We start from the raw sequence: 20616 nt of genomic DNA, 5'->3' as shown, positions 1-20616 counted from the left end.
TTCATTTTGGTTAGTTTCGTAACTGCTGTGTCGCTTGCTTTGTTGTAAATCTGGCAACTCCAGGGTCTGCCTCTGATGGGAGCAGAGGCTTTGGTCTCTTCTTTGAGCCTCTGCAACTCCTGGAGTCCTGACTGAGCGAGCAGAGCATCCTTAAATCAGAGGAAACAGGGTGGGGGGGAGGCATGAAGGACGATTCCACAGCTTTCCCTTTTAAACACCTGGCATTGCTGGTCCATACTGGGGGCCAGCCCCGCAGGGGCCCACGGGGTGCCGCTCCCCCACCCACCCACCCGGGGGGAGAGGACTGGCCTCACTCCTCGCTTTCTGCTTGATGACAGACCTCAGAGAATTTCTGGAGCAGAGGAAAAGAGCATAATAAGCTTAATTTTGGAATTGCAAAGGTTATTATTATAATCATTTCCCTCTGAAGAATTGTAAATAATTCATTTGCAGAGCTCCAGTTGAAGTCTCTAATTAGCCTTTCGTTGGGCACTTACAAAGCTGCTTCCTCCTGCAGTTGCGAAATCTATTCTGTTTGGGGTTTTTGCTTTGTTTTGACCCTCTCCATGCAGCAGGCTAAGGAATCGGCCTCACATTCTACTTTACGATTGCAAATTGTGCTTCCACAGTGCCCGGCCTCGCCCAACACTCAGGCGGCCCTCCTGATGGAGGGGCCCGCATAGGATGGTGGGGCGGCCTGGTTGCTGGGTGATCTTTGGGGTCTTCTTGCACATAAAGCAGACCCAGTTCACAGGATCAGAGGGGCGCCAGGTCTCTCAGAGATCAGCTACTATGTGGCCCCTGTTTGCCCCCAGCTCCACCCCAGAATCCAGGCAGATGAGAGCCCTAGGTGGCCAGGCAGAGACTCCCCAAAGGTGGTCAAAGCGCTGGCTCTAAAGTCTAGTGGGGGTGAAGGGGGGGGTGGTGCGGGCCTCTGGGGAATAGCCTGCCTCCCTCTTTCTGTTCCCGAACAGGTGATGGGCCCCGGGTACACCTGGAAGATGGCTCAGGTGCCAGCCTGCAGATGGAGGAGGGACAAGAGGGTTTCTCAGGGTTGTGCCCGACTCCACCCAGCTAGATTCTGAACCTTATCTGCCCGGAGCCTGGGACGGAGGGATCAGGGAGGCGCAGGGCGTGGGGCCGAGGCGACAGAGCAGTCGGCTTCCAGCCCAGAAGGACAAACGTGGAGCTCGTCCTGCTAACCTCGCGGCACCGAAGTCCAGAAGGGGCCTCTGGGGCAGACCCCTGGAAACATCACCCCTGTTGGGGGTCTGGTGCCCTGCGTGTAGGGCTGCCTCCTGTGCGGGTGCAGGGCCGGCTCCCCAGGCCCCCGCTGACCACGCCCCTGCTGACCACGCCCCCGCCCCGCCCCAGGCCCCGATGACCACGCCCCCACCCCACCCACCTGAGGCCCCACCCCTCTTCCTGACCCGCCCAGTGCACTCCCCAGGGAATGCATCTCAGGCCAGGGCAAGCGTTTCTCCCTAAATTACCCGAGGCTGTTTTTAACTGGGGGCTTTAGGGGTTACCTGACCCGTCTGGACTGCGGAGATACACGTGTACCTCCGAGTCTGGACCCTGCATGCAGTCTACCTGGGCCGGGGCTCTGCCGGACCACCGTCCTGAGTGGGAGCGCCTGGTGTCAGGAGAGGCCAGCTGAGGACGACTGGCTGATGGGCTAACTCAATGACCCCTTCCCACACCTCCTGCCAACCGGGCAGGCAGAGCACCGCCAAACTCCCGCAGCCCACCACCCCAGCCCCGCCACCCCCAACCCTCCCACCAGCTGTTTTAATGGGGGGAGCTCCTGTGTATTTACATCTGGAGGGGAAAGGCCCCAGGGGGGTGAGATGGGACACGGTGGAAGAGGCGGGAGGTGGTAATGGAAGAGGTGAGCGAGGGAGGGACAGCAGGAAGGGCCGGGGGGCACTGGCATTTCTAGGGGGTCCCACGTGCCAGGCTGTGGACTGTGTCCTGGGTCCTAGAAGCCTCCTGGGAACTTTGTCCAGGATGGCCCCCTTGGGCTGGCGTTCCATCGGGCCTGGGGCAGGCAGCCTTCCCCACACCCTGGGCGGGCACCCTGACCCCCTCCCCTCCCCCCAGACTGTGCCCAGGGAAGCCCCTGCAGGTCTGCTGGTAGAGCTTAAGGCCCCACCCCTGCACTGCAGGCGGGGAGCACATGTGGGAGGAGGGGCTCTTTCTCTCGCTGCTCTCATGGGAGACACCCGCCTCTGGACCCCCACCTGAGCTCCCCATGGGACCCAGGCAGCGTCAGCTGGTGACCCACACGCCATCCAGAGGAGGGCCGCTTTCTTCCAGAAACACACAGGCCGTGTGGGCCCCTGGACTGTGACACCTGGTGGGCATGGCAGAGGAGAATTAAGTTAGGAAGTTCATATTTGACAACAGCCTCGCAGTCTCTTGAAGCAACATCAGGATAAAATGCAATACTTTCTGGAGCATCAGTTCTCCGGGAGCCCAGACCTGGGCGGGCCCCAGCACGCCCTTTGGGAATAGGCCCCAGGATCCCTGCATTTGGCGGGTGAGGCGGAGAAACCCTAGAGCTGGCTCCCACAGGGAAGACGAGAGCAGGAGGGGCGAGACCCTCCGCCGGGGACCACGTGGGCTGGGAGCACTGGGCTTCCCCAGCCCATGGGACTTCTGGGCCCAGACTCCAGGTGGGGCCTCGTGCCCAAAGGCCCGGGACAGGCTGCCCGGTTGACCCCAACCCTGCTCGCTTTCCGCACGGAAAGCTTCCGTCCGTCTGTTTCTCACGAGGCCTGCCCCACTTGAAATGCCTGGGTCTGGGGAGGCAGAGGCTCAGAAGCTGACTGTTTCTTTCCTGAGTGAAGGTAGCTGGCATTGTGAGGCGCTGAATTCATAAACTTGGCCTTGGAAACACTGAGCACTCCAGATGTGATGTCACCTCTATGGACAGACACCTGCTTAAACTCACACACGCAGAACTGACTCCTGAGCAACTGCCACACAGACGGGATCAGCTGGGACCGTGTTTACCTGCCGTGAGACGGGGTGAAGGTGCCCTCTCTGGGTGCCCCACTCTCTAATTACGCTTACCCCAATTACTGCTCTGGAGGGACCTCTGAAGAATCCTAGAGCGGCCTTCTCTGGGCTGATAGACTCCAGGAAAGTTGGATGAAAGCTGAAGTGAATGAGCTCAATCCAGATTTGTAGAAAAATGCTGTGTGATGTTTAGAAAAGAACAGAAGATGTTTGTGCAAATCGAAATATGTATTTTAAAATCATAGTTAAGTACCTACTCATTTACCTGAATTGTACCAGTCTCAGTGATTCCTGCACTTTTGTTTTTAGGAAAAGCAGCTTCACCCTCCCCTCCCCACAGAAGTGAATGCTGGTGTCACGCTGGAGATTTACCACACTGCAGCTTACTTCAGTTAAGTGAGAGACCTTGAATATTTGACTGCCTCAAACTTCAATCTGTATTATTTTGAAATATTTCACTAAACAAAGAGCCTATCTTCAAATCACTCAGACCCTTTCTTGGAAATCATGTGAAAAACATTTAAATGAATTTGGATCAATTAGTCATTATCTTCCCCATCTCTGAGTCAGATGCCTGATCCTAACTTAATTTTATAGCCAAGAGCACATGAACCAAGCTGAACGCCAAGCGGGCCTCGAGCTTTCTTTCGTTACCTGCTAAGGAGTGACAGGCTGATCACACAAGCAGGCGATAGCTCGGCCATCCATCCGAAAAGAGGACTCTGATTCACGACTTGCAGCCACCAGCCCAGGAAACTGACCCTTTCTCTGAAGTAGCCATCCCAGAAAGCCGGTTGCTGCCCACTATTGTTTTAGGAAGGCAGACCTCTGTCTCTAGAGACAATTCAGAAAGTGAAACATCCACGCCTGTAACAACTGGCCCCAAATGACTGGGATGGGATTAGTAACTGACTGCCTCCCTCACGCTTGCCCTGCAAATCACGACCAACCAGAGAAAGCCAGCGATGCACCTCAGCCAATGACATGGGTGCCCCGCCTGTAGTTGGCCCACCCTCGGCTTCCCCGGGGCCCCAGCCTCTGGGCGGGGTGCTCCGGAGCTGTCCCTCTGCCCACCACAAAGCTCCCCAGTCCTCTGCCTGCCCCGAGTCTCCACCAAACACTGGTGGTGGTGGCTGACTCTCTGGCTCGAGCCAGACTTTGCTTTTTCACTTGGGTGGCCTTTGTTTATTTCCACAGGAGGAAGTTCTCTGAGGAAACTGGGGGACACATTTGCTAAAAATAGCAACATTTTGGGGGCTCATCTAAGAGCAGAATTGATGGGTCAGGAAATAGCTGCAATGAAATGACTCCCCTTCGTGTGACGTTTAACTTTGTGCCAACTTGACTAGGCTGCGGTGTCCCCACATATTTGATCAGACATTATTTTGGGTGTTTCTGTGAGAGTGTTTTCGGTGAGCTTAACATTTAAGCCAGCAGACTGAGTAAAGCAGATTGCACTCCCTTAATGTGGGTGGGCCTTATCCAATCAGTTGAAGACACTGATAGGAGGAAAAAATGGATGAGCCTCTCCCCAAAAGATGGAATTTCTCTTGCTTGATTGTTTGCAAACTGGAGCATCATTTTTGAAATAGGGAAGAATAAATCTAAATTCATATTTGACCTGTTTCTTTTACTTTAGCCTTTAACTGCTTTTGGCGTGTTAAGAATGTTGCCTATAGCTTGAAATAAACAGGAAAACCCAGTCCCAAGGTTCTGACCTTTAAAAGTATAACACTTTCCCATTCATATAGAGATAAAAAATTGCAGAACAGAAAATAACATTTGTCCCATTGGAGGTTTACAGGAACATCATGACCTGACCTACATGGACAGCCGCAAGGACAAAGGATTCCAATACCAAGAAATTTGTGACCCAACCATACTCCACCCCCTCCTTTTAATATAAAAGAAGCCTGAAGTCTAACTTGGGTAAGATGGTTCTTTGGGACACTAGTCCGCCATCTTTTTGGTCTGCTTGCTTTCTGAATAAAGTCATTATTCCTTGCCCCCCCAAAAATATCTCTCGATTTATTGGTCTATTGTGTGGCAAGCTGTACAAGTTTGGACATGGTATTAATAACAGTTTTCTCCATACTTTTCCTGGGACTTGAACCTACTGGCCTTTTGGGGGAGGACTTGCATCTTTGCCTCTCCTGGGTCTCCAGCTTGCCACTTCCCTTGCAGATCTAGGGACTAGTCAGCCTCTACAGTTGCATGCTCCAACTCCTTATAATAAATCTCTTTTATAAAAACATATGGAAATACACACATACACAAGACAAGGTATAAAATTTTCAGAGGATGATAGTGACATTATCTTCATGACCTTGGAGGAAGACAGAGAAAGAATTAACCATTAAGGAAAAGATAGTTATATTGCTCTACAATAAATGTAGGACCTTCTACTTGATCATAAGATGTTACAAAGGGAATGAAAAGAAGAGCCAGAAAGTGCGACAGCCTGTACCACATACATAAGTTTTTAATTGAAGTATACTTCAGTTATGTTTCAGAGGTACAGCAAGGTGATTCAATTACACATATCTATCTACTTATTCTTTTTCAGATTATTTTACATTATAGGTTATTATAAGATATTGAATAATTCCCTGTGCTTTACAGTAGGTCCTTGTTGGTTATCTATTAATATTTTATATATCGTAGTGTGCATCTGTTAACCCCAAATTCCCAGTTTATTCCTCCTCTCCTTTCCCCTTTGGTGACCATAAGTTTTCTCTCTGTGTCTGTGAGTCTATTTCTGCATTGTATATAAGTTCATTTGTATCATTTTTGTTTAAATTCCACATACAAATACTATATAATATTTGTCTTTGTCTGACTTCCCTTGGTATGATAATGTAAATCCATCCATGTTGCTGCAGATGCTGTTATCTCATTCTTTTTCTGTGGCTGAGAAGTATTCCATCCTGTGTACACACACACACACACACACACACACACACTGCATCTTCTTTATCCACTCACCAGTCAAAACATTTCGTTTTCTTCCACGTCTTGACTATTGTAAATAGTGCTGCAGTGAACATTGGGGTGCGTGTGACTTTTTGAATTTGAGTTGTCTTCAGATATGTGCCTAGGAGCCACACACATCATTTCCAAGGGGCTCATACCTAGGCTACACAAAGAATTTCTATGAAGTATTAATAGTAAAACCCAGAAAACCCATGAGACAAAAATGGGCAAAATTCTTAAGAGGCACGTCGTAAGGGAAGACATTCAAATGCCAATAAATGAATGAGAATGTGCTCCACTTCCTCAGTGGTCACAGAAATCCAAGTTAAACCACAATGAGATACCATCACACACCCACCAGATGGACAGAAATAAACAAGGAAGATAGAGCCGGATGTCGCTGAGGGTGTGGGCCACTAGGAACTCTCGCCTGGGGCTGAGGGAGTGCACACTGTTTCAGCCACTTCTGAAATAGTAGCGTTTTCTAGTAAGATCGAGGCTATACATCCCGGGGAACTGCTTTGCACTTCATTTGCCCTAGAGAAACATGTGCCTCTGGGTACTAAAAGGAAGTTCCAGAATCTTCAGAGCAGTACTCATAAATACCCTAAATATCCTTCAGCATATACAGGATAGATAAACAAACTGTGGTTTAAACTGTGACATATTTATTCAATGGGTGAAGGACTCAGTGAACTCCAGTGACCTGCAGCAATACAGAGGAACTCAGAAACATGATGAGCTAAAGAGGCAAGAACCAAGTAAGAACCTGAGGTACAATTCCATTAACACAGAGTTCAAAACCAGGTTAAACTGTGCATGTTTGGGGATAAACAGAAAAGCAAGGGATGCTCTTTGCAAAAGTTACGACAGTGGCCACCCTAACAGAGGGTAGATGGAGGAGGTTGGAATTTAAAAAGGCTTCTGGGGGCTGACGATGCTCTATTTTTTTGGTTACATAGGAATTAGCTTTGCAATTTTTTTGCAATTACATTTGTTTTTTATTAGAACTAATCTCTCTCTTTTAAAAATAAAAGCAGTGTATTCCTTTTGTAGAAAATTAGAAAACAAAAATAAGTAAATGGAAACCTTATATTCCCATAACCTGAAAATTGCCACTGTTAGTAATTTATTACATATCCTTTCACATTTTTTCTAAACGTGTATAAGACACAGATACATTTTGTACCCATATGAGATCATACTGTTACGTAACATGTTCAGTCACCGATTGCAAAATTCTGTGGGGTTTTAATACATTCAGAAAGTTGTACAACCATCACCCCTACCTAGTTCCAGAACATTTTCGAGATTCTGCAGGGAAACCTCATGCCCAATAGTAAGTACACTCGCCTTCCCCCTCCCCCAGCCCCTGGTAATCATTAATCTAATTTCTGCCTCTGTGGATTTTTCTATTCTGGATGTTTCATATACACAGCATCACAATGCTATGCTATGCTATGCTAAGTCACTTCAATCGTGTCCGACTCTGTGCGACCCCACAGACGGCAGCCCATCAGGCTCCCCCGTCCCTGGGATTCTCCAGGCAAGAACACTGGAGTGGGTTGCCATTTCCTTCTCCAGTGCGTGAAAGTGAAAAGTGAAAGTGAAGTCACTCAGTCGTGTCCGACTCTTAGCGACCCCATGGACTGCAGCCTACCAGGCTCTTCCGACCATGGGATTTTCCAGGCAAGAGTACTGGAGTGGGGTGCCATTGCCTTCTCCGAGCATCACAATGCGTGGCCTTTAATGTATGGCTTGCTTCATTTTGTGTAATGTTTTCAAGGCTCATCCATGTGGTAGTATGTATCCATTTTTACTTCATTCTTTTTAAGGCTGAATAATATCCTCTTGCTACAGTCCTTGGGATTGCAAGAGTCAGACACAACTTAACGACTAAATCCCCACCAGTGATGGCAGCAGAAAGCCTGGCAGAATATCCTGTCATATGGATAGACTGCATTTCATACTCCTGTTCCTCAGTCCTTGGAAGAAAAGCTATGACACAACTAGACAGTGTATTAAGAAGCAGAGACATCACTTTGCCAACAAAGGACCATATTGTCAAAGCTATGGTTTTTCCAGTAGTCATGTATGGATGTGAGAGTTGGACCATAAAGAAGGCTGAAAGTGAAAGTCGCTCAGTTGTGTCCAACTCTTTGCAACCCCATGGAAGCCCAACCCTTCTTTGCAGCCACCAGGGAAGCCCAAGAAAACTGGAGAGGATAGCCTATCCCTTCTCCAGTGGATCTTCCTGACCCAGGAATTGAACTGGGGTCTCCTGTGTTGCAGGAGGAGTCAGCACTCAAGAAATGATTCTTCTGAAGTGTGGTGCTGGAGAAGACTCTTGAAAGTCCCTTGGACAGCAAGGAGATCAAGCCAGTCAATCCTAAATGAAATAAACCCTGAATATTCATTGGAAGGACTGATGCTGAAACTGAAACTCCAATACTTTGGCCAGTCCACCTGATATGAGGAGCTGTCTCTCTGGAGAAGACCCTGAAGATGGGAAAGACTGAGGGCAGGAGAAGTGGGCAACAGAGGATGAGATGGTTGGATGGCATCATCAACTCAATGGACATGAGTTTGAGAAAACTCCGGGACATGGTGAAGGACAAGGAAGCCTGGCATGCTGCAGTCCATGAAGTCACCAAGAGTCAGCCACGACTTAGTTACTGAATAACAACACTATGAACATATATGTGCAAGTTTTTATAAGTACACATTTTCATTTCTATTTGGTATATACCTGAGTGGAATTTGTCTGAGTCGTATGGTAACTATATGTTTAACATTTTAACTGTTTTTTGAAGTACCTGCATCATTTTACATTCCCACCAGCACAATATGAAGGTTCTAATTACTTCACATCCCTATCAATACTTGCTATTGTCCATCATTTTCAAATAGATACCTTAGTAGGTATGATATCTCACTGTGATTTTAATTGCATTTTCAGAGTGACTTATGATGTTGAACATCTTTTCACATGCTTATTGGCCATTTGTATACCTTCTTTGGAGGAATGTTTATTCAGATCTGTTAACTATTTATAATTGGATTGTTTGTACTTTTATTGTTGAGTAATAAGAATCCCTTATCTATTCTAGATACTGGTCCTTTATCAGATAGATGACTTGTTACTATTTTCTTCTATTCTGTGGGGTTTTAAACTTTATTAACAGTGTGCTTTAGATCACAACAGTTTTACAGGCTGATGAGCTCAATTTATCTATTATTTTCTTTAGCTGCTTCTGCTTTTGGGATCATAGCTGAGAAACCATTGCTTAATCCAAAGTCATGAAGATTTGCAGGTGTATTTTCTTCTACATGTTTTATAGTTTTAGCTCCTACATTTAGGTTTTTTAAGTTAACTTTTGAACTAACATTTTTAGTTAATTTTTTGTATATGACATGAGGTAGGGGTACAATCTTACTCTTCTGTGTGTGCTATCCAGCTGTCCCCGTATCCCTTGTTGCAATGACTATACTTTTCCCACTGACTTATTTGGGAACCTTCTCTATACATCTTATGTTTTCTTGGTTTCCCTATTTCTGCCCTCTTTCATGTAGTAAAGAGGTGTTTTCCATACAGCATGTTAATTCTCTTGTCATCTCTTTTTCCATATATTTTTGAGATATTTTGCTAGTGGTTGCCCTGAGGATTACAATTAACGTCTTAATGTATAGCAATCCAGTTCTGATTACTGCAAACTTAATTTTAACAGTAAGCAAAACTTTGCTCTTGTGTAGAACCATGGTTTTTCTGTTCTTTGTGCTACACAGTTCTCATACAAATTACCTATTTATACAGTAACACTGTTTTATTGTTATTGTTGCACGCTGTTGTATATTTTTAAGATAAGATAGAAAAAATAAACCAGTTCCAAAATACACGCATACCATCTTTATATTTATTGATGTGATTGCCTTTATGAGTGTTCTCTATTTTTTCATGTGGATTTTGGATACTGTATGTTGCCCCATAATTTTAACCTGAAGAATTTCCTGTAGTGCTTCTTGCAGGGCAGTTATATCAATGAAAAATTCTCTTAATTTTTTCTATCTAGGAATGTCTTAATTTTTTCTCATTTTTTGAAGGACAGTTTTGCTGGATATAGAATTCTTGGTTGACAGCCTTTTCCTTTCATCACACTGAGAACGTCATCCAAATACCTTCTGACTTCTATGGTATTTGATGTGAAATTAGCTGTCAGTCTTGTTGGGGATCCCATATACAGGATGAATTGATTCCTTAGGACTGCTTTCGAGGTTTCTCTTTGGCTTTGAGATTTTGATTATGATGAGTCTACATGTGGATCTTTTTTTATTCCAATCTACTTCAAGTTAATTAAGCTTCTTGGAAGTGTAGACTAAGGGTTGTCATCAGGTTTAGAAGTTAGACATGTTTTTCAAATGTTCTTTCTGTCCCCTTTTCTATCTCCTTCCTTCCTGGGACTACCTCTAAGTAAATGTTACGCTTGATGATGCCACTTAGGTCTCTGAGGCTCTGTTCATTTTTCTTCATACCTTTTTCTTTCTGTCCCTGGACTGGAAAAGCTTTATTGACCCATCTCCAGGCTGGTCGGTTCTTTCTGCTTCTAGACTGAATGCGCTGCCGTATTCTTCTAGTGAAGCTTTTCAGTTGTGCTTTTTGACTTCATAATTTTTATGTGGCTCTCCTTCTTTTAAAATAATTTGAGCTCTTCATTGGGCTCCTGTATTTGGTGAGACAAAGTTCTTTACTTTCTTTTAGTTCTTAGATTTCCTTTAGTTCTTTAAACACATTTAAAACAGCTGACTTAAATTTTTTGTCTAATAAGTCCAACGTCTGGGCTTCCTCAGGGACAAATTCTATCAGCTGCTTTTACTCCTCTGTATTGGTCATACTTATTTATTTACTTGCCTCATACTTTTTTTTTAAACTGAACTTTTGAATAATATAATATGGCAGCTCTGGAAATCAAATTCTCCTCAGGATTTGTGTTGCTATTTGCCTATTGATTGATTCTTCTGAGTGAATTCTGTTTTCTTTATCATGTGTGAACACCAAAGTCTGTGTTTAGTTAGCTTAGAGGGCAGCTTGTGATTAGACAGAAATTTTCTCAAATTCCTGGAACCAACAAGTCTCACAGCCTTCCCTGACAGACTCTGTCTGTGTTTTAGGGGCACTCATTCAATTCTCAGGCAAACAGACTGCAACTGTGCATAAGATTTCACTCCCTGCTTGCACAGAGCCTCAGTCCAGCCACGGGTGAGACCTAAGTCCTTATCAGGTCTCTCTTGGGCGTGTGCCCAGGTCTGAGTGTGCACACAGCCCTGCACACTCATGTGGACTTCCAGATTCCCAAGAACATGTCAGAGTTTTTCAAAACCCCATTCTGAACAACTCTTTTTCTCTAGTTTTTACTTTTATTTATTTATTTTTTTTGGCGGGGCGGGTCATCTTATTGTTTGCCCTAATGGTTATCACCACCTCAGGCTGCTGTGATGCTAAATAATTGCCCTTTTCTGGGAAACCGGAGCAAACAGGCTGAGGGATGGCAGTTCTCAGAGACTGGGGCCCTGGAGGGGCTCCGGCTCAGCTTTGCCACCTGCAGTGGCTGCCAAGTTGCCAGTTTTCACTGGACGGGGGGACTGTTGGCTCTCAAGGTTGCCACCGAGCTGGGGTGAAGAAGCTAGGAACAGGGCAACTGAAAACACCACCAAATCTCTGTTTTTACTGAGCCTCACCCATTTTCTTGAATAAATGCCCCCCCCCCCTAGATTGCTGCACATCTTTGATTAATTTCCAGAGCTCTGAAAAAATTGATTTTGATAAATTTGCCAGGGTTCTCATAGCTTGTACAGAGAAGATTTTTCAGAGGTCCTTGCTCTGATGTTCCCACTGACATCACCCTGCAATTATTCTTAATTTTATGTATGGCTTATGTAGTCATCTGTGTTTATAAGAAGAAGAACAAAAACAAAATCTGTGTGATGTCTTCTTGCGCCCAGACACAATAATAAATAGTGTCTTTCTATCTTTGGGGTGTTCAAAGGAATCTGCAGTGCTGTAGGATAGCTAATCCAAGTTTCATTGTTAGATACTGATGCCAGCAAATAATCTGGATGCAGGAAAGCCTAGATGTGCAATGACGCTCATTGCAACCTGAGTCATAAAGTGAAAACCTGGAATCAGTCTCAAAGTCTGAATTAAGAGAAAGGGTAGGTAAATGACCCTGCATTTTCTCACTAGATAGAATGGCGTGTCCCATTTTCTGAAGTAATTATGAAGACAAAGTATCATGGAGGACTTTTGAGAATCTTTATTTTTTTTAAAAAGGGCACACTCCTAATTGCACCATATTTATAACTCTGGAACAATTATATATGTGTATGCACAATGGCCAGGCAAGAGAGAAAAATGAACACAATTTGTTAGGGTGGAGAGAACTGTGGGTGTTTTTAAATTAGATGTTTTTCCGTCTTATTCTTATGCTGTGAGTGCAATAAATGTGAAGTTTGAAAAATAGGTCAGCATGTCTACTAGAAAAAAATGATTTTCCCACAGCCCTTCCCTGCTGGATGGGGCACAGGTCAAAGGCATCCTTGACAGGGTCTGTGAGAGGCCCAGGTGATTCCTCCGTGACATGACCCAGGGACAGAACGCTGCCTCCTCAGCCATGGTGATGGGTCCCGGGGACCTGGGATGGGATGGAATGCAGTTCCTGGCCAAGCTGCTGGGAGGAGGGGAGGGGGAGGAGGGGACGGGGAGGAGGGGAGGAGGAGGAGGGAAGAGAGTGTTCTCTCCCTCCCCTCCTAGAAGAGATGTTTTTCCAATAAATAACTGTGAAGTCCCAAATGAAATATAAGCCTTGAATTATTTGGCCTTTGAGGGATCCAGGAATCTCTCAGTGTCTGCGCAGGGTCACCGAGGAGGCTTCTGAGAGACGCCCATGTCTCCCCTGGGGAGGGGCGCTCCCTTCCTGATGATAATGGGTGACCAGCCCATTCCACCTCTCCTCCCATCCCACTCCTTCCCCCTGAATCTAGCGGCTTCCAGCTTCACTCAGTAGTCCAGAGCTGTCCTCCTGCGTTTCTGTCCTGTTATTTATTTATTTGTGTCCAAAGGGGAAGGAAGAATCAAACGGAATGTGCTGCGGAAATAATTTGTCAGAGCATTTTTCCCAAAGGGGGTTCCGTGTAGGCTGACCAACCATCGTGGTTTGCCTGGGCTCAGGTGTTTCCAGGACACAGAGATTTTCCTGCTGAAATCAGCAGGTCCTGGGCCAAGTCCTGGGATGAACTAGTCTCCCTGGTTCCATGAATCTCTAGTTTAGTGGGAGACTCATAAGTAGTATTTGAAAATGGTTCCAGGATAACACTGGTTGGCAAAATACTGGCCTGAACAAAGTTGCACAGATGTCTTTGCTACAGGACTTATCAGAGCCTTGTGTTGTGTGCTACATGCCTATACACATAGAGGCCCAGTGTAAAGAATCCGCTTGCTAATGCAGAAGATGCAGGCTCGGCCTCAGGGTTGGGAAGAACCCCTGGGGGAGGAAATGGCTACCCACTCCAGTATTCTTGCCTGGGAAATCCCGTGGACAGAGGAGCCTGGTGGGCTACAGTCCATGGGGTTGTAAAGAGTTGGACACGACTGAGTGTGCACACACGCACATTCAAGGCAAGGTGCCCCTGGTGTAGCAGGTGGGGAGCCTGAGACACGCCAAGACACTTGGTAGGACGGGGCACCCAGGGCCGAGCAAGATGTGGGAAGAGTGGGCACCTTCTGGGGCAGAGAGGACAGCATTAACATCAGGTGCAAGAGAGTCCCTGTCCACTGTCTGAACCCCAGGGGCTCCGGGCCAGCCACAGAAGAGTGACTCAGCTTCTGTCAGCAGCTGGGGGTCAATGCTGCCCAGGCAGGGGAGCCCTGGGTCAGAGTCACTGACCTGGAAGTGGCCCACAGGGTCAGCGCTTCGGGCAGTGCAAGGCTGTTGCAGTTGCAGATGGCAGCCGCCAGGTGGCACAGGAGCATCCAGCTCGGGCAGCCGTGGCCGAGTGTCCTGCCAGCTGCCCAGAAGGACTCTGGAGCCCGGGGCTCCAGACCTGGCCCCTCCCTGCCTCCAGCCCACCCCACGCCATCTCCAGGTGAGGCGAGCCCTTCTGTGTGTTCCGGTGGCGTCTGATTGACTGTGGGTCCTGGCATGATGCAATGCTAAAGGGAGTGGGACCGAAAGCCCCCTCCTCTCACTGGCACCAGAGGCTGAGGCAGGAGGCCCAGGAGCAAAATGGAAAAGCCCCGAAACTGCAGGAGAAGGAGGGACAGGAGCGGGGACAAGTGGGGACCTTCGTCCAGGGCGTCCAGGTTCACGTCGAGCTCCAGTCATGGGAACGAACCCTGCAGAGCCCTGTTCTGATTTTCCACGTTATTGGACATTTTTATCAAGGATAGGTGGCACCTGTCAACGCAAATCGCTCATTCTTGGACCAGTCTTCCCTCGGGTCTGGAGGGCCCTTCTTTCACCAGGCCCCTGCGTGTGTGTGTGTGTGTGTGTGTGTGTTGTGTGTCTGTCTACACCCACGTATGTGCCTGTGTCTGTCTGTGTGTGTGTCTGTGTGTGTATGTATCTCTGTCTGTGTGTGTGTGTCTGTGTGTGTGTGTCTGTGTGTATCTGTATGTGTGTGTCTGTGGTGTGTCTATGTCTGCGTGTGTTCCTGCCTGTGTGTGTGTCTGTACCGTGTGTATATCTCTGTCTGTGTCTGTGTGTGTGTCTGTGTGTATGTATCTCTGTGTGTGTGTGTGTGTGTGTTGTGTGTCTGTCTACACCCACGTATGTGCCTGTGTCTGTATGTGTGTGTGTCTGTGTGTGTATGTATCTCTGTCTGTGTGTGTGTGTCTGTGTGTGTATGTATCTCTGTGTGTGTCAGGGTGTGTGTATCTGTGTGTGTCTGTATGTGTCTCTGTGTGTCTGTGTGTGTGTGTCTCTGTGTGTACTTATGGGTATGTATCTGGTCTGTGTGTGTGTGTCTGTTTCTCTGTGTGTGTCTGTATGTTTGTGTGTGTGTCTTTCTGTGTGTGTCTGTGTGTGTGTGTCTCTGTGTGTCTTTGTGTGTACTTATGTGTCTGTATCTGGTCTCTGTGTGTGCCTGTGTACGTCTGTGTATGTTTGTGTGTCTGTGTCTCTGTGTGTGTCTGTGTGTGTGTGTGTCTCTCTCTCTGCGTGTGTCTGTTTGTATGTGTCTGTGTGTCTCTGTGTGTCTGTCTCTGTGTGTACTTACGTGTCTGTGTCTGGTCTGTGTGTGTGTGTGTCTGTATCATGTGTATATCTCTGTCTGTGTCTGTGTGTGTGTCTGTGTGTGTATGTATCTCTGTGTGTGTCAGGATGTGTGTATCTGTGTGTGTGTCTCTCTGCGTGTATCTGTGTGTGTGTGTGTGCATGTATGTGCCCTCAGCTCCATGTGGGTCACAAACTCAAGGACAGTTTATGGGATGTACTTCTCTCCCTTCAGGTCCAGAGTCCCTTGTGTGATCCACTCTGCACGTGGTTTCTGGGGGGTGGCTTTGTGGTCCTGTGAAGTCGCCGAGAGCTGGTCACAAGGTGAGGAGAGCCTTCTGGAGCTGCGGCACCTCCGGGGGGCTCGCTGTGCCGGCTGCCCTTTCCAGGAGAGGTCCCCGGGCAGACATGCCTGAGGAGGCTGTGTCTGTAGGGAAGGCCTGGGAGAAGGCCGGGAGGAAGCTGGACCCACCCCGGGGACGGGGAACCCGGAGCCTCGAGGGGACCCATGGAGCCCGGGCCTGTGGCCGTGGCCCCAGCTGCCCTCCCCAGAGCCAGGGCAGCAGAGGTGGCCAGGCCGGCCCCAGCTCGATGCATTCACTTTTAAACAAACTCGCCACAGCCCCGGTTCTTTCCTGGAAGGCCTCGTCACATAAATTTTCATTTAGTGCCATTGCATTCTCATCCAGGGAGCTGTCAGGGGTATTTTGAGAAGGAACTGGGAGGTCAGCTGGTCGGGCTTCAGCGGCGGCGCGGATTATGGCTCAGGCTGGGTGCCAGACTTGGGGAAGACTGGGGGGCTGAGCCACAGATCCTGTCTCCTGTGGGGTCCTCAGGACGGCGCTTCCAGGGAGCTGACCCTGCAGACGGAGAAGCGGCCGCTGGGGTTTTATGTCAGAGGGCTGGGGCTGTCCCCCTTTCTCCTGGGTGTGGGACCCACAGAGGGGAGGCTGGCGAGGCCTTCAGAAAGTCCTCCTTCTCCCTCAGGGCTGTGGACGGTGGCCTGGACGTGCGAGGGTCCGTCTGTGCGGAGTTCCATCTTGCCAAAGCGCTCTCGTGCACATCACCTCACTCGGCTCTCACACACACCTGGAGTGATGCAGGCTAGGAGCTCGGCCTTCTGTACAGGACTGAGGCCCCACAGGGCTGGCAGAGGCCCCAGGATCACTCAGGCAGAGGGGTCTGCAGGGGCCAGCCGCCCCCTGCCTATCTGCTACCTGCTCACCCCAAGTCACTGTTTTCTGTACGTATGAAACCTTACAATATGTGCAGAAAGGAATGACTCCTCCCCCCACCAGAACTGAGGCAGATGGAGCTGGGGGGGGGGTGTCTGACATCCTCCCCCCAGGACCCACAGCCACTTAACTAACAAGAGAGCCTTCAAGCCCCCAGGCATCAGCTCTCTCTACCACATCCAACATCTCCTAAAGATCTGGGCCTCACCTTGAACGTTGAATCTGCTCTAGAATTTTCAACCCAGAAGAAAAGAGGCATTAGGGTTTCCCTGGTCAGCTGGGCCTCTCCAACATAAGACATTAAAGTCACCAAATATTTATGGAGATAAACAGTTACCGCAGGCTCTGGGCAGAGCTGGGAGCACTGGGGAAATGGAAGCAGTCTCCCAGCAGAAACCCAGGGGGGCCTCATAGAGGTGGTGTCCCGGGAGACCAGCCTCAGAGGAGCCTGGCTGTGCTGGCAGAGACGGGCGAAGGCTGGGCAGAGCCGCGCTGCGCGAGGGCAGAGCGGGTGCCCCAGGAAGCATGTTTTTATTGGCAGCCTTGCCGCTAGAGGCATTCTACATTTGGATGGCTGTGAGATAGGAGAATGTAGGTCAGTGGGTTTAAAAAAACACGTCTCCGGACGTAGAGTGCATGTGAGTGTGTGTGTGTGCAGAGAGGCTGAGCCACTTGCCTGAAACAGTGGGATATCCCAGTGGTCCTGGCAGGGGACGGGAGGCAGACGAGGGCGAGAGACGCTTGCCTCTTCATGAGAGAGTCACGGGCGCAGAGCGTCCCCCGTGAACACGTCCGCCTGTGTGCCACAGATACCAGTTCAGGAAGCTGCAGAGGAAAGAAAATGCCAACGGGTGAGAAAGTAGAGACTGGTGTACCTGGATGGTGGAGAAGGGGGCGGGGGCGTGGAGGGGACCCTGGGGCACAGGCCCCAGACCCGACGGGTGAGGCAGGGCACTGGGAAGGGGAACAGCAGGGCACGCGGGCCGGCCGCGCCCGAGGAGCTGACGCCTCCAGCCTAAGGTGGAACCGAGATGTTTGACCACTGACCACAGTCACGATCTCAGGGATGAAGCACGGGACACTTTATCTCGGTTTGGGTGGATTTTCTAATCATCTCCTGGCAATAGCTGTGGTTCTGGGAGGTGCACACCAGAGCTGAGGGCTCGAAGCACCCTGGGTGGCCTCGGGAACACTTAATTAAACGGAGAGCTCGTCACCAAGGGCCGATGACAACCCCCTGCCGGTTCCAGGACTCAGGACACTGCTGATGCTGGCAGAGGTGGTCTTGACCGCAGAAGCCCCAAAGACCCTGGAGGGTGGAAACAAGTGGGGGTCGTGGGGGGCTCACCGGGGCTGCAGATGGCCCAGAGCACTCCCCTCGGCAGGGGCATGCCCTGGGGTCACTGTAGGAACTGGGAGCCACGTCCTGGGTTGACTAGTTAGCATGCAGGTCTCAGCCTCTGCGAGCCTGTCTCCTAACTTCGGGTTGGGGTCATTGCAGTCCTCTGCCTTGGCCCTTGCAGGAGGACTAGGTCCCGGATCCATGGGCCCCCTTCCTGAGTTTAGCATGGAGCTCCCTCCCAGGAGCTCCGAGAGACAGGCTTTGCTCCCGGGCACCTGGGCGTTTTGCCTGCCTGTGGGACTCCAAAGCAGCTCCCCAGCCTCCCCCTTCTGAGGAATTTCTTGGCTGCAGAGGGGAGATGCTGAGGATAAGAAAAACACCTTCCCGAATACCAAGAAGCAACCCTGAGAGTTAAATCACCTTGGTGGGAGTCCTGAGCCAGCTTCCTCCGCTGAAGTAATTAATGGCATGGAGAGAGCAGCGGAGCGAGCCCGCCCTAGCTACAGTGAGCACCAAAAATTTACAACACGTTATTTTAGCTGTAAAGAGCCCTTGGGGCCCTTCCACTTGCAGGTCAGCTGGCATGGACGCCTGTCCCAGCCCCAGTCGGTATTTACTGAGAAAACATCGCATGCCTCCCCATCTGCTCTTACACTTAATATATGAAACGGATCCACACAAAAACAAGGGGATATTTGGGAACGGGGCAGGCTTTCCCTTGCACACACAGAACATCTGATCTGAGTGCATCTGCGGGTCCAGGAACCTCATGCAGGCTGGTTCCTCCTCCTCCCGCCCGGAAGCAGCGGTGATAACCCTGGGGGCATCGGAGAGCGAGGCGGGGCTGGAGAGCCAGCGTGGCCGGGGGCTTCAGCCCTGACCTCTAGCCTGCCCTTCCTTTCTCTGGGCTCTCCCAGGACAGCCTGCTTTTCTGCCCTCGAAGGTCCCATTTGTTCGTTCACCAGTATATGGTGTGTGCCTACTAGAAGCCAGGCTTTGTTCCAGGAATACATCAGTGAGGAAAGGAAACCGTATCAAGGTCTCTGGCCTGGTGGACTGTGCTCCGGTGGGTGGAGGGGGTCGGCTCACAGGCAAAGGGCAGCAGTGAGCTAGACGGTGGCCACTGTGGGGACGGACTGGGGTGGAGCTGCTGAGGGGTGCAGGTGGTCTGCATTTTGGCTAAGGGCGGGCCAGGTGGACCTTGGAGCGAAGGCAGCCACTGTACAGAAATCTGGGTGGGGCACTGGGGTTGGACGTGGGTCCCTCGTGGTGGAGGAAGGCGGCCGTCAGGGTGGGAGAAGAGGCGGTGGGCCAGGACAGCTGGGGTCCATGTATCAGAGTCCTGGTGCTGCTGCAACAGGTGACCACAAACGGGCTGGCCTGAGACAACAGACATTTCCTTCCTTGCTGTTCTGGGCCAGGAGTTTGAAATCAGAGGTTCCACAGGGCCATGACCCTCCAGAGGCCCCGGGGAAAGACGCTTGCTCATCTCTCGCCGGCTCCTGCTGCATGGACAGTCCTCAGATGCATTGCTCCATCTCTGCCTCTGGGTTTCTCTTCTGTTTCCTGATCAAGTCTCTTGTCGTTGGATTTGGGGCCCATCCAGTGAAACCAGGATAGGCTCATCTCAAGACTTTTAACTTAATCCCATCTTGTTATCATTGAGTCGCTAAATCGTGTCCAACTCTCTGCAACCCCATGGACTGTAGCCCACCAGGCTCCTCTGTCCATGGGATTTCCCAGGCAAGAAGACTGGAATGGGTTGCCATCTCCTTTTCAGGGGATCTTCTGAACCCGGGGATCAAATCCACATCTCCTGAATTGGCAGGTGGGTTCTTTACCACTGAGCCACCAGGGAAGCCCATCCCATCCACAAAGACCTTTCCCCAAACATGCTCACATCCACACGAATCAGGGGTTAAGACCTGGATGTATTTTGGGGTCCCCATTCAATGCAGTGCAGCCTGTAGGGCAGGCTCATGGGACGAGTGGGATTGGAAATCTGGGCATCCTGGTTGGGAGAATCACGGTGCAGTGTGGAAATCCAGATTCTCAGCAAGAGAGAAGGGCCAGGAAGGTTCTAGACCAGGCTGCTCCAAGGCCCACACCCCGGCGTGAGCTGGCGGTTAGCAGGCCTGCCTTGGGCTGGTCCCCCTCCTGGACAGGCACAGTCAGGATACAGGGTGGGCAGGGGTGGGCTGTGCTGCTCACCAGAGGATCTGTGTAGTGAGATCACTTAGGTACATGCTCAACAGGCATCAGAAACTCCACCGCGTGTGGGCACTGTGGTTGGAACAGAGGGTGGACAAGCCCCGCCCAGCCAGAGATGCACCCACAGCTCACTGGTGATGGCGATGGAGAGGCCTCGGGGCAAGGAGGGGAGGGGGCTGAGCCTGCAGGAGGCTCAATGGGGGCTCAGCATCACAGCCCCCACAGAAATCCCCAGGGTCGAAGCCAGCTCTGCAGGGGCCAGCATGTTGGCAGGGCGGGTGGGGAGGGAGTGACGGAGGGGATGTGGATGCAGGCAGTGGGGACAGAGCATGGAGCTGGAGGTGGGCTGGAGAGACAGGCAGGGCTGATTTGGGGAGACTGACCGGCAGGGCTGGGATGGGCCCCTCGCTGGGGAGCGATGTGCGGGTCTGCTGTGTCATAACCGGGTCCCCAAGAAGGGACGTCAGAATGCATTCGAGGTTAAAAGCACCTGAGGTCGGTGGTCCCATCAGTGTTTAGTATCAGAGCACAGATGCAGCACAGCTGATGTCCGAAGCACTCCCCCTAC

Source organism: Bos javanicus, chromosome 3 (assembly GCF_032452875.1).
Source record: "Bos javanicus breed banteng chromosome 3, ARS-OSU_banteng_1.0, whole genome shotgun sequence".
Classification (NCBI taxonomy): Eukaryota; Metazoa; Chordata; class Mammalia; order Artiodactyla; family Bovidae; genus Bos; species Bos javanicus.
The sequence above is the reverse complement of the archived record's forward strand: the minus strand, read 5'-3'. Positions refer to the sequence as shown.